Raw genomic sequence first — 13,290 nt, 5'->3', positions numbered from 1 at the left:
TTGGTGTAGGAGTCCCAACAGTGGGTCGTACAATATTGCCTTGACCGTGGTTTTTCACAGAGGCATGTATGATGTCCCTGTTGGTAGAAAGGGTGTGGCAGCTGCAGCGAGTCAAGTAAGGTGCATGAATGGTTCTAACACATGGAAAGTGGGGTGAGTGCGCCCCTTGGAAACCTGTAATAGTATGCGGCTTGGAAGGGAACACACGAGCGAAGATGCATCACAAGATGGAAAGAAAGTTAGCAAGAAATCCAAAGTGATGGTTAAACCAATCAACACATTTTAGTAAGATTCATACATACTTATACAAAATAGTCCATACATGCATGTGTAAGAAAACAAATACATATATCATTTAGAGTAAACAAGATAGTTGGAATACAATACGACATATGCATGAAATGTGTTGGCTCTGTTATATTAAGAAGTGTAAGTTCCGAACATACAATACATCCATGTCCAACCACTAGTTCCAGTAGCGGAACACTATAGTCACAACCGCCTGCTCCTCTAAAGAGATATACTAGCTCTGAACAGTGGAGAAGCCAAGGCTCATTACAATATTGTATAAGCTTTCTCTAAGATACTCCTATTGGAAGCTTGGTTGTCCCCAAAGCCTATACAATGAGTTATGAGTGACTATTTATAGCATAGCGTGGGGTGAATCTTAAAATTCCACTTTGTGACTGTTCATATATCGTCATGACTCTTCAACTACTCTATGACTATTACATTCAACTATCGACACTTGAACTTGCACTTGACAAGACATTACATTACAATGCACATGTGCCCATGTAAGACAAAATGGCTTGAGCAAGTCATGCAAGACACCACTGACACTCGGACCATTGTGGTGAGACCAACTCTTTGACATCCTTGTGATGGTGAAGGTGGTAAGCTGATGCCAAGCTTGGTCGTTCATGATGGTGTCCGTGCGTTCAATGGTGACATCTTGTTGAAGCGAACTCTTGCCGTTGTTGCATCCAGGTACACTGATATGGCTCCTCCGCCCAACTTGTCTTATAGCATGCGAATGGTCATCCTGGGTGTGATTGGACTGATAACATGTTGATGCATAGTGTCTGTGTTGATCTCCAAGCATGTGCTAGTGGTTGCGCGCATCAACTTGTCGGAATACATGTTCAGCTCCAGTTTGACTTGCTTCTTGTCTTTGCCTCGCTAAGTGTGCCAAATGGGTTGGATCACATGCGTGTGGAAAATGACATGCATGCTACTGAATTCCCTTGCATGCGCTCAACAACACTGGTCACCTTGTCTACCCCATGCCAACTACTGGGATGGATCTATAACTTGTGTGGGAAGAGTTCCATCCGTCTATGAATGTTGTGCCCCATGCTATACCTGTTCTTGCGGCAACTCATCCTCTCATATGTGCAACTCCTGTTCTTCATGTCGGCTTAGTGGGTCCTGATTGAAGTCTCACCTGAAGTAGTAAGGAGGGATGCTGGAACCAAGTTTCCACACCCAGATATTAGTGTAATGTTGGTTGAAGCCCTGAATTTTCCTTCGCGCAGATCGATAAGCCATTTAGGGCTTATTGATATACTTCTCTTAATCAACCTCTATTACCTTTGTGAAGGTCTACGACTATATTTTTTGGACCCTAAATAGGTGAATCAACCCTTTACGAGCTTTTGTGATTACTCCTAATTCCATATTTACCTAGATCGTTTTAAGTTCTTGATAACTTTAGCATGCATTAAGATATTCTTCGTGTAAACAAGTATTATTACTTGCGTTCATATAACCAGATAAATCATGTAAAATCACGCATCAATACAGTATTAATTCATAAACCCATCATTCATCATAACGTAATAGCGCATTCATTCATAATAGAAGTAAATACACAGACACAGATATTTCTGGAATAATCTCTTTATTGATACTTCAGTTCTACTTACAAACTCAAGACTACCCTACGCACTCAGCTGCAGGGGTCCGCACAATCAGTTGCGGACTCTACTCTAGGCCTCTGCGCACACAGCTGCAGAGCCTCTCTTCTACTCACTCTTCGCTCTTTCTTCTACTAACCCATTGCATTCGTCTTCATCGTTTTCCTCTATGCCTTAGACTCTCTAAGACTCTCCTTTCTAAATCCGACACAACTTACATAAAGGAAGGGTAAAACCCTTTATGACACTTTACTATCTCATGCTCCACAACCACAATTTGCAGAGAATTTACACTTTACACAACAAAAACTTGGGCTTTTGCCCCAAAGTTGACCCTAGGGGACCCTATCCCAAGAGGCCCCCAACATAAAGATCATGACTCACCCATGAGTCACTCTGCTGGTGCAAAGATCTTACTGTAAAGGCCTCCCAACTCTACTTGCACCACTGCTACCTCATTCATGTGGCTCACTGTTTGATCTGCTCCACTAGCATCTTTGTTGCTGGTCCTGCATTGTCTTCCTTGATCTTCTATTGCATTCTTTGTAGGTTTGCCAAATTCTCCTCAATGGTGGTGGAGATAACATAGGCCTCATCTAGCCAAGGCCCCAATCTAGCCTTGAGGACCTCCTCTTTCCTCTGCGTTGCTTCCACCTATTCGAGAAACTATTTCGCCTCCTGCAGCTTTGCCAATCGTTGTGCTATAGCGACAGTCCGTTCCGTCACTCTTGCTTCATCATACCACTGCTGCAATTCACGAGCCTCTATGTTTAACCTCTACAGGTTAGGATCTTCTTGCAGAGCCCTGACTACTATTGAAAAGTGGCAACAAGAAATTGCTAAAAAGAGAAGTGTTAAAAATAGCACTGCTAAAAATAATAGTTTGGGTATCAGTGCTGGATTGGGCAACAGGGAATGAAAAATGTAAGTGCTAAAAATAGAAGTTCTATTTTTAGCAGTTCTAGTTGGATTCCTATTTTTAGGTAGTCCCTGGTCTAAAATAGGAAGTAAAATTTGAATCTGGTCTTACCAAAAGTTTGAATATTAATTAATTAATTCTCCATGAATTAATTAGTTAAGGAAAATCAAACTTGAAGTCTTTGTGAGAACATGCAATACTTTCTCCACTGATTGGGGAATGTGTCCTTGATTTGCTCCACTGATTGAGGAATTAAGGATGAGTTCTATAGAGGATCAGTTGTCTTAGTTTAACGTAGTCAAGTCTAGTTAGATTAATTTAACAAGTTGTTAAATTAATGAGATTCAGTTTGTTGATGCTTGCATGCATGTGACAACTATTATTTTCAGATAACTGAGTATTCACTCATGGATAACTGATGCATGACAGTTCAGACATAGACCCAGTTGAGATTAGAGAAGGGAAAATGTACTATTAGTTGGATGAATATTTTTCCTATAAAGGAATCTCATCCATGCCGATGATTTATCTCCTTCAAGTTTGTGTAGTTAGATCAGAGGTTAGTGAGTGCGTGAAGAGGCAAATTCACACAGGTGGCAGCACTGGACCTCAAGGAAACTACACAAGGAAATAGGAGGCTTGGAGGGTAGAGGAGAAGGTTTGTGAGAAGCCTTTGACTGTCTATGAGTAGTAGAGGGATTGTATTGAGAGATGGATAGTTTCCGAGCTAAGGCTTTGTGTAATCCAGCTATATTTCCACTTGTATGATAATATAGAGATGGGGTTTTAGGCAGGTGCTTTCCCCAGGTAAATTCTTCTGTGTTATGTGTGATTGATTCCTTCTTATCAGTTATATGTGTTCTTATTGATGTTGCTCATGGTTGATTAAGCTTCCGCTAAAGTGTTTGTAGAAGTAGATCAAGTGTTTTTCTTTACTACATTGCATTACCAGGATGATCTACAGGTGGGAATTTTCTACATGGTATCGAAGCTAGCTGATTTGTAGAAAAAGTTCTACATGGTATCAAAGCTAACAAGAAATTTCTAAAAATAGAAGTGCTAAAAATAGCATTGCTAAAAATAGCATTGCTAAAAATAGCAGTTTGGGTATCATTGGGCAACAGGGAATGAAAAATGTAAGTGCTAAAAGTAGAAGTTCTATTTTTAGCAGTTTTGGTTGGATTCCTATTTTTAGGCAGTCCCTGGTCTAAAATAGGAAGTAAAATTCGAATTTGGCCTTACCATCAGTTTGAATATTAATTAATTAATTCTCCATAAGTTAATTAGTTAAGGAAAATCAAACTTGAAGTCTTTGTGAGAACATGCAATAATTTCTCCATTGATTGGGGAATGTGTCCTTGATTTGCTCCACTGATTGAGGAATTAAGGATGAGTTCTATATTGAGAGGATCAGTTGACTTAGTTTAACTTAGTCAAGTACAGTTAGATTAATTTAACAAGTTTTTATGGGGCGGCACAGGATAGCACAGGGCGGGCGGGAAGAAGGTACGGTATCGGTTCGGTACACAGATAAGGAACGGGCCCCCACATAGTCACCCGGCATAGCCCCACCCTTACAGCCAAGCATAGCCGAGCATAGACAGACGGAAATAAGGTCATTGCTAAAACTAACTATACCCCTTAGACCGGATGCGGCATGATCGGATGCGGGATGATCGACGGATGCAGGATGGCATTCTCAGTATAGATAGCAGCAGCATAGCAGGAGGAGTAGAGGAGGCTAGGTAGGAGAGACTATAGGAAACTAGGAGGAGACTAGGAGGAGGCTAAGAGGAGGGAGGCTAGGAAGAGTATTTATCGCACGTAGGCAAAGTAGATGGGGAATGATAATCCGTGCCATCCACAATCATGGGGAGCAAGGGAAGCTACAAAAGTCCTGGGCGCTATTCGACCATCCAGTTGTGTTTCATAAGTTATTCTGGCTATATATAATATAATCGAGCAGTTCTACTCCGTTACCGGAGATCGTTTCACTTACTCTGGACCAATATATATATATATATGTTATTCTGGTCAATCATCATAAGGCTGGACATGCATGTAGGTATTGCAGAATTCGATGACCAACAAGACTTTATCCCATACATAATAGGCATATTTCTTGAGATTCAGTTTGTTGATGCTTGCATGCATGTGACAGCTGGTATTTTCAGATAACTGAGTATTCACTCATGGATAACTGATGCATGTCAGTTCTGTCAGAGACCCAGTTGAGATCAGAGAAGGGACAGTGTACTATCAGTTGGATGAATATTTTTCCTATAAAGGAAGCTCATCCATGATGAGGATTTATCTCCTTCAGGTTTGTGCAATTATTTCAAAGGTTAGTGTTGTGTGTGAGGTGAGAATCACATAGGTTGTAGCTGGTGGACCCAGGAAAACTATGCATAGGAATAGGAGGCTTGGAGGGTAGAGGAGAAGGTTTGTGAGAAGCCTTTGATTGTCTATGAGAAATAGAGGAATTGTACTGAGCGCTGGATAGCTTCTGAGCTAAGGCTTTGTGTAATCCAAACTATATTTCCACTTGTATGATAATACAGAGATGGGGTTTTAGGCAGGTGCTTTCCCCGGGTAAATTCTTCTATGTTATGTGTGAGTGATTCCTTCTTATCAGTTATATATGTTCTTATTGATGTTGCTCATGGTTGATTAAGCTTCCGCTAAATTGTTTGTAGAATTAGATCAAGTGTTTTGCTTTAGTACATTGCATTACCAGGTGATCTACAGGCAGAAATTTCTACATGGTATCAGAGTTGACTGATTTGTAGAAAAATTCTACAAAATTATACATGGTATTAGAGCTGCCTGATTTGTAGAAAAAATTCTACAAAATTCTACATGGTATCAGAGCACAGGTGATCAAGGAGAGAACAGTATACTGAGAGGAGATTTCAAAGTTTTGAGTTTTGGGCCGAGATTTTGCAGAGCAGATCTAAAAATTTATGTATAAATTTTTCAGAAATAAATAGCAGATTTGGATTCGTTGCAGAATAATACTAAAAAAAATAAAAAATAAAAAAATCGACTCAATCAGAGTTCGAATGAGGGAGATATCGTTGATTTAAAAACTTTTTTTCTATAAAATTATGTGACGGCGGGAAAGTTGAAATAGATTGGTGTGCTAGCTAAGAACCTATATGCACTTGAGGTACAAGATGCAAGCAAAGCCTTGAGGAGCAAGACAAAGGTTAGATACTTGGTGATTGAGAGGGAGAGTATATTACCTCTCAACATGCAGTTCCAAAAGAGGTCTCAAACGATTGTGGAGGAGCCATGATTGGTGAAGCGGCTTCAGGAGGTTGTGGAGCAGCCACAACTGGGGAAGCTGAGAGGAGACATAGTGGAGGCATCCACTCATGGAGAGACCTCCAGTAGGGGGAAACTTCGAGCCAGGTGGGCAGAGGGATCACATGCAGCCATACCTCCAAGTAGGAGGTGGGGTGATGTAAAGTGATCGTCCCAAGGAGGAGGGGCAGGATCCTTGAGGCACCCAACCTCTTTGATTCGACTTTGCTATGGGAGCCCCGATGAGGAGTAGCGAACTGACTGATTGGTTAGAGATAGATGTGGATGGAGTGGTAGAGAGAGCTACAGTGCAAGGAATCCCAAGACAACCGAGAGCATGCAGGCTGCAGCAATGCGAGAGGCACAAGTGTGTTGCACAGTGCAGGGTAGCACAGAGAAGGGTGCAACGGTGCGAGATGCATGGAGATGTTGTAGTAGCGTAGAGGTTAGAGAGGGAGCACTTGTCAGCAACAGGTAGAGCCTCAGCATCAGAGTATGTTTCTAGCCCAACAGAGAGGTCAGTTGGGAGTTTTTTTTGTTCCGAGAGTTGTTGGAGCAACCACACTTGGTAGATGAGTTGCATGCAGGACATTCCAGAGGTACAGGGTCGGGTTCGAGAGGAAGCCTTTCTTGTTTAGAGGGAGTGTTGAAAAGTGGCAACAAGAAATTGCTAAAAATAGCAGATTGGGTATCAGTGCTGGATTGGGCAACAGGGAATGAAAAATGTAAGTGCTAAAAACAGAAGTTCTATTTTTATTAGTTCTGGTTGGATTCATATTTTTAGGTAGTCCCTAGTCTAAAATGGAAGTAAAATTCAAATTTGGTCTTACCAACAATTTGAATATTAATTAATTAATTCTCCACGAGTTAATTAGTTAAGGAAAATGAAACTCGAAGTCTTTGTGAGAACATGCAATAATTTCTCCACTGGTTGGGGAATGTGTCCTTGATTTGCTCCACTGATTAAGGAGTTAAGGATGATTTCTATATTGAGAGGATCTGTTGACTTAGTTAACTTAGTAAAGTCTAGTTAGATTAATTTAACAAGTTGTTAAATTAATGAGATTTAGTTTGTTGATGCTTGCATGCATGTGGCAACTGGTATATTCAGATAACTGAGTATTCACTCATGGATAACTGATGCATGTCAGTTCTATCAGAGACCCAGTTGAGATCAGACAAGGGACAGTGTACTATCAGTTGAATGAATATTTTTCCTATAAAGGAAGCTCATCCATGTTGAGGGTTTATCTCCTTCAGGTTTGTGTAGTTATTTCATAGGTCAGTGTTGTGTGTGAGGTGAGAATCACACAGGTTGCAGATAGAGGACCTAGGAAAACTATGCATAGAAATAGGAGGCTTGGAAGGTAGAGGAGAAGGTTTGTGAGAAGCCTTTAACTGTCTATGAGCAGCAGAGGGATTTTACTGAGAGCTGGATAGCTTCTGAGCTAAGGCTTTGTGTAATCCGGACTATATTTCCACTTGTATGATAATACAGAGATGGGGTTTTAGGGAGGAGCTTGCCTTGACTAAATTCTTCTGTGTTATGTGTGATTGATTCCTTCTTATCAGTTATATGTGTTCTTATTGATGTTTCTCATGGCTAATTAAGCTTCCGCTAATTTTTTTGTAGAAGTAGATCAAGTGTTTTGCTTTAATGCATTACATTACCAGGTGATCTACATGTGGAAATTTCTACATGGTATCAGAGTTGATTGATTTGTAAAAAAAATCTAGAAAATTATACATGGTATCCGAGCTAACTAATTTGTAGAAAAATTCTACAAAATTCTACATGGTATCAAAGCACAGGTGATCAAGGAGAGAACAATATACTAAGAGGAGGTTTCAAAGTTTTGAGTTTTGGGCCAAGAGTTTGCAGAGCAGATCTGAAAATTTTTGTACAAAATTTTCAGAAATAAATAGTATATTTGGATTCCTTGTGGAAAAATACCCAAAATAAAAAAACAATCGGCTGAATCGGAGTTCGGATGAGGAAGATATCGTTGATTTAAAATCAACTCTTTTTCTAGAAAATTTTGTGACGGTGGGAAAGTGGAAATAGATTGATGTGCTAGCCAAGAACCTGTATGCACTTGAGGTAGAAGATGCATGCAAAGCCTTGAGGAGCAAGGAAAAGGTTAGATACTTGATGATTGAGAGGGAGAGTATATTACCTCTCAACACGCGGTGCCAAAAGAAGTCTCAGACGATTGTGGAGTAACCACGATTGGTGAAGCAGCTTCAGGAGGTTGTGGAGTAGCCATAACTGGGGAAGTCGAGAGGAGACATAGTGGAGGAATCCACTCATGTAAAGACCTCCAATAGGGGGAAACTTCGAGCTAGGTGGGCAGAGGGATCACATGCAGCCATACCTCCAGGTAGGAGGTGGGGTGATGTAGAGTGATCGTCCCAAGGAGGAGGGCCAGGATCCTTGAGGTACCCAACCTCTTTGATTCGAATTTTCTATGGGATCCCAGATGAGGAGTAGCAAAATTGACTAATTGGGTAGGGACAGATGCAGATGGAGCAACAGAAAGAGCTATAGTGTAAGGAATCCCAGGACAACGCAGAGCATGCAGGCTGCAGTAATGTGAGAGGCACAAGTGTGTTGCATAGTGCAGGGTATCACATTGAAGGGTGCAACGGTACGAGATGCATGGAGATGTTGCAGTAGTGCAGAGGTCAAAGAGGGAGCACTTTTTAGCAACAAGTAGAGCTTCAGCATCAGAGTATGTTTCTAGCCCAACAGAGAGGTCAGTTGGGAGTTTTTTTGTTCTAAGAGTTGTTGGAGCAACCACACTTGGTAGATGTGTTGCATACAAGACATTCCAGAGGTACAGGATCGGGTTTGACAGGAAGCCTTTCTTGTTGAGAGGGAGTGTTGAAAAGTGGCAAAAAGAAATTGCTAAAAATAGCAGTTTGGGTATCAGTGCTGGATTGGGTAACAGGGAATGAAAAATGTAAGTGCTAAAAATAGAAGTTCTATTTTTAGCAGTTCTGGTTGGATTCCTATTTTTAGGCAATCCCTGATCTAAAATAGGAAGTAAAATTCGAATTTGGTCTCACCAGCAGTTTGAATATTAATTAATTAATTCTCCATGAGTTAATTATTTAAGGAAAATCAAACTTGAAGTCTTTGTGAAAACATGCAATAATTTCTCCACTGAATGGGGAATGTGTCCTTGATTTGCTCCACTAATTGAGGAATTAAGGATGAGTTCTATATTGAGAGGATCAGTTGACGTAGTTTAACTTAGTCAAGTCTAGTTAGATTAATTGAACAAGTTGTTAAATTAATGAGATTCTGCTTGTTGATGCTTGCATGCATGTGGCAACTGGTATTTTCAAATAATTGAGTATTCACTCATGGATAACTGATGCATGTCAGTTCTGTCAGAGACCTAGTTGAGATCAGAGAAGGGACAATGTACTATCAGTTGGATGAATATTTTTCCTATAAGGGAAGCTCATCCATGATGAGCATTTATCTCCTTCAGGTTTGTGCAATTATTTCAGAGGTCAGCGTTGTGTGTGAGGTGAGAATCACACAAGCTGCAGTTGGAGGACCCAGGAAAACTGTGCATAGAAATAGGAGGCTTGGAGGGTAGAGAAGAAGGTTTGTGAGAAGACTTTGACTAGCTATGAGCAGTAGAGGGATTGTACTGAGAGCTGGATAGCTTCCAAGCTAAGGCTTTGTGTAATCCGGACTATATTTCCACTTGTATGATAATACAGAGATGGGGTTTTAGGCAGGTGCTTTCCCCGGGTAAATTCTTCTATGTTATGTGTGATTGACTCCTTCTTATCAGTTATATGTGTTCTTATTGATGTTGTTCATGGTTGATTAAGCTTCCGCTAAATTGTTTGTAGAAGTAGATCAAGTGTTTTGCTTTAGTACATTGCATTACCAGGTGATCTACAGGTGGAAATTTCTACATGGTATCAGAGTTGACTGATTTGTAGAAAAATTCTACAAAATTCTACATGGTATCAGAGCTGACTAATTTGTAGAAAAATTCTACAAAATTCTACAACTACCTCCATGGGTTTCTCGAAGAGCGCAATGCAATCCACCACCGCAACATCTACTATTGCGACTCCATCCTTTACAACGGCTTCACGTTTTTCTCTGACCTCTGCTGAAGTTGAAGGCTGTGACTTCAACTTGAGCTCTGTTATTTTCAAGTTCAGTTCAAATTTAACATTGGCCACTTCTATTTTTTCGTCACACACACCTAAAACCAACTTCCTAATCTTGGCCTCCAACGATGCTTCTTCTGGTATATGCAGCTCAGGGATTATCCTACATGCCTTGGCCACCATGACTGCAGTTCATTCGTTTTTCTCCTGAACTTTCTTCCATGCTTCCAGCGCTGCTGATTTCTTCACAAACATTTGTTCATTGTTGACTTTGTAATCAATGATCAATCTCAACGTGCGTTACTCCCGGACCCTAACCTCTGCGATCACACCTGCTTGCAATGTGTGAAGGAATTCACTGGGGAGCGTGGCCAGTTTGAGGCCAATATTCTTCAAAGTGTTGACAATATCCTTGTAAGCAGCTGCCTCCATGCTCAAATCTCCATCATGTAGCACGATTGCCTGGAGATCCAATGAATGAACCAACTCTGCTACTTGAGTGGTCCCTGCTGCCAAACTAGTTGTTTCCACACTGCTCTGCCCTACACATACATGGATCCTAGTCATATGGATCTATAGCTCGCGCAGATCCTTCTGTATGGTGCTCAGTACCTTCTTCTGTTGCTGCTCAAACTACTGCAGCATTTCTACTGTTGTATCTCACACCTTTTCCCCAATATCATCCAAGTTGCCCTTCGCCAAGGTAATTAGATCTAGCGACGACTTAGAGGCTTTTGTATTTTTGTGTGGTCCTTCCTTTTCCTACTCCCTATACTACTTCACTCGGAAGGGAGTGCTCTCTTGATCTCCACCACCCTGCTTTGATGCTCTTCTTCCTCTGTCTAGGTTGAAGAAGACTTTTGATTTCTATCGGAGCCGCGCTCTTCCTGCTCTACCTGTTCCTTTGTGGTGCACTTCGCTTCTACTCGGGTCTTCTCCCCGATCTCCTTCTTCCTCTTCTCAGCCAAAAACTAAACCTTCATTATGGTCGCTTCCTTTTTCTGCTTCTCCGCAGACTTCCTAGTCCCAACAGCCAAATCCAATGCTGAGTGCCACTCTGTTGGCTAGTGCTTGAGGACCTCTATAATGGAATCATCCGTAGCCAAGTAGGGTATGTTGAACCACTTCTAATATGGATCCTTCCATGCCCAAATGTAGACATGGTGGAGATTCTCTTTGAACTCCATGTACCTAGATAGATGCTCAAACATGGTTGGTGACAACTGCAACTTTCGGTTGATGGCTACATGAATGCTTGCCTCCATCAATACCCAAAATATTTTACTTTCTCTGATCCATGCAACGTCCTTTGTGGACCATAGAGATGCAAACTTTGCTGCTTCTAGTAAATCTGTCTCAATCAGAGGAAATTAGTTGTCCTCCGGCAATTCCCACACGACGAGCACAATCAAGAGAAATAGCCACGAATAATGAAAGGTCTTGCTTTGGTCTTGTGCCTCTCTACAGTTCGCGAGGAACTCACTACATAGGTAGCACACCCAGTTGAACTGTACGCCTTCTATGCATTGTGTTGCTAATGAAACCACTGGTGCTGGCACCGCATCCGTGCGACACTTTATCATCACTTTGCCAGCCAAGATTTGAGTGGAAACCCTCACCGTGGGGTCAGTAATGTTGGTAATGGAATACCCGCACGGCTTCTTGACAAGTTTGAACTTGTACTTCATCTTCTCATCAAGGTCACACTCGCTCGTCTTTTCGCCAAAAACCTTGGTCGGATTCAGTCCTGAATGACGCAATAATGTGATTCGATGGATCAACATATCGATGATATGGATCGACTCATTTAGCCACAGGCACCTGTTGTGCACCAGGCACAACAACTGCTTGATGACAATTAGGTTTATCGGAGCGCAGTGGTAATGAGTGACCCATAGTAGGTTTAGCAACCCTGACTTGTTGACTCCGTGAATCCATTCCACCAACTCCAATGCAATGACACCAGACTCCTTTTAGAAAACCCTCCTCATGATGGTGTCAGTAGTAAGATGGGGGACTTGCTCGAGGTCCACCAAATTCCAATCTTCAAGTTTTAGATGCGAGATCCATGCCAAGTGCGGACCTTCAAAGGGTAGGTTTTTTGGTAGCAAGGGTGTCTTAAGGAGGAACTGTCCCTCATCTGGGTCCTTTGGGACCTTCACCTTGCCCTAGCATGGAGGGATATACTCTAGCAACTTAGAAATAGGGTCTACCCCCTCAATATCTATGTCTTCCGCGCCCTCCTCGACCTCCAGATCTACCACTTTCTCCTTCTCCTTTGCACTTAGATTTTCTTTTCTTTGAGCCTGTGTGGCTACATGCCTCCTCAGTGACTTGCACACTGGCATCGACTTCTTTTGTTTATCCTTCTTAGGCTTGGGAACCTCTCTTATTAGCGTAGGCTTTAGCCTAGGCGATGTTGGCACCCTAGGTGCTGCTGCTGGAACCTCCATACTCACAACCTTAGGGGCAACTCCCTTAGAGGCAATAGTCCCTCCAGCGCTTGCAGTTTCTACGAGACCTGGTCCTAACATGATATCGCGAATAATCTTTCTATCGGACTCAAGATACTGATCAAACACAGGGCTTGCGAGAAAATCCTCAAAGAACTCATGGTTCATGCACAACCAACAACACAACATAGAAATTCTCAGAATGCAAATTATTTCTCATTGGATGACCACCTGTAATTTATAAGCAAATTTGAATTCAAATTTGACTGTTCCACCCAAAATCCATCCATAAATGCTAGATTGGCGGCATATTTCCAAATATTTCACTCTCAAATTCAACCTTAAATGATGCCCCCTGCTCCTCTTAGATGTCTCCTCACTGTCACATCATGAACAGTGATGGTAATGGTCACCTTCTGGCATAGCTCCCTTCGCATTTCTGTTGATGCTGTGACAACCTTTCTATAACCCGGGCAGTGTAGTTTATAGTCCTGTGCCTCCTTGCAACTGCCTAAAGTGCTAATAATATGCTACCATCATATAGTCATCG

This window comes from Pinus tabuliformis, chromosome 5_1, assembly GCF_031772625.1.
Source record: "Pinus tabuliformis cultivar Carrire ecotype Pingquan chromosome 5_1, CPIR1, whole genome shotgun sequence".
In the NCBI taxonomy this organism is placed as follows: Eukaryota; Viridiplantae; Streptophyta; class Pinopsida; order Pinales; family Pinaceae; genus Pinus; species Pinus tabuliformis.
This window is presented reverse-complemented; position numbering follows the sequence as displayed.